This window comes from Poecilia formosa, unplaced genomic scaffold (assembly GCF_000485575.1).
Source record: "Poecilia formosa unplaced genomic scaffold, Poecilia_formosa-5.1.2 Scaffold19, whole genome shotgun sequence".
Lineage (NCBI taxonomy): Eukaryota > Metazoa > Chordata > Actinopteri > Cyprinodontiformes > Poeciliidae > Poecilia > Poecilia formosa.
In genome coordinates, this window is record NW_006799958.1 from 437108 (window position 1) to 438798 (window position 1691).

A 1691-nucleotide genomic window follows, 5' to 3' on the forward strand; every position below is an offset into this window, starting at 1 on the left:
TGCTTTGGGAAAAGAATAAAGAAAATGTGTAATGTTCAGAAAGTTTTAAGGCCTATAATGTCCAAAGTGTTTGTGATTCACATTTTAAAAACAAATTCAGAATTTAAGCTAAATTTCGTCAGAATGCGTGTTTGTGATCTAGTTGAGCTTTCTTTTGGACGATTGATGACTTTTGTCCCAGAGGGACAGAATGGCAGGGCGAGGAAGTAAAAATAAGGTAAGACTTTTATGTCCTGAGTCACTGTGGACAGAAAGCGTTTCGAGAAGAAGCATAAAACACCTTGAGGCGTCTTTATAGGAGTAAGTCCGCTGACAGCTTTGTGAGCGGAAACGGAGCAAGAAGACATGCTTGTTGTTCTGTTGCGAAAGGCAGACGACTCCTGTTCTTTTCTGGTCTTTAAATCGCCCAGTTTGTCCTTTAAAGAGATTTTAAAGTAAACTTCAGCACCGCTTTAGCTGAGGAATTAATACTTAGTGTTTGTGCCTAAACTAAACGAAGGGATTTTGTTTCTTTTACGGCGTTTCCAATCCATTAAGGGCCACATCAGAAACGTCCCCGATGACATTTTAAACTAAAAACAAAGGAAAATGGACAAAAACATAAAATGAATACATAAAGTGGGCATCAAAAAATGTTTGACTTTTTTTTCATGGCACAGTACGGCTGGCACAGTGTTTGGTCATTTCCTTATTACACTAGCATTGTAGATAAAAGAAATCCACTAGCTGTTCAGCATTTGTCAGTATTCTCGAAAGCAAACAGCTTCATATCTTATCTGAAAAGGTAATCTAAGCTAATCATGCTTTGTGTGAGTAAAGGGTTGAATAAAATAAATGGTTTATTTTTTTTATAATCCTTACTGGCTTTCTGAGATCGCACAAGTCATTCTAATCCCTCAAAACCAGAGCAAATGCAAATAAGCCCAGACTATTTTACTTGATATAAAAAGCTCATCTTTTTTGTCACTGATGGAGAAACACAGTCTTACATTGAATGTTACATTGCCCAAGTATTTTATTTTATTTTATTTTATTTATGAAATGGATCAAATAGAAACAAAAAAAGGAAAATATTTGGGTCACTTATGGATTTAAAATGATCCTTTAAGTGCCGACTGCCAATATTTCAGCTAAGAGAGGCAACCAGTGTTACTCTGATCCCTTCAAAGGGCTTGAATGAACTTCATTTTCACAGAAAGAAGGAGAAGTATTATTATTTCAGTCAAAGCAAATATTTACTCAGTTTTGTTTGAGTTTCCCCACTTTTGTGGAGCAGATTTCTAGAGATATGTTTCCACACGAAGATGCAAATGGATTGGCTGTGGTAAAAGAAATAATGAATAAGTAAATAAACAAATAAGTAAATAAAAACAGCACAAGGATAAATCTGTTTCTGACTCAAATGTTGACATGACTCTGGTTCTTTTCTGATCCACCTTTGTAAATTAAAGGTTACGTGTTGTATTAAATGTAGGAAAAAGTTTGGAAATGAAGTCTCGTCATTTTAGCAGGGGCGTTCAACAACAACAACAGGGCTGTCGAGCCATCATTCACAGCTCAACCTGAGTCTAATAAATAATTCAGTTTTCATTTATTAGTCTCACACTGGCATTCTCCAAGGGGCTCCTAATGTAAACACACAAGAATATAAAATACTTTCAAGACTTTAGGGCTAAACAAACGAGCAAAAC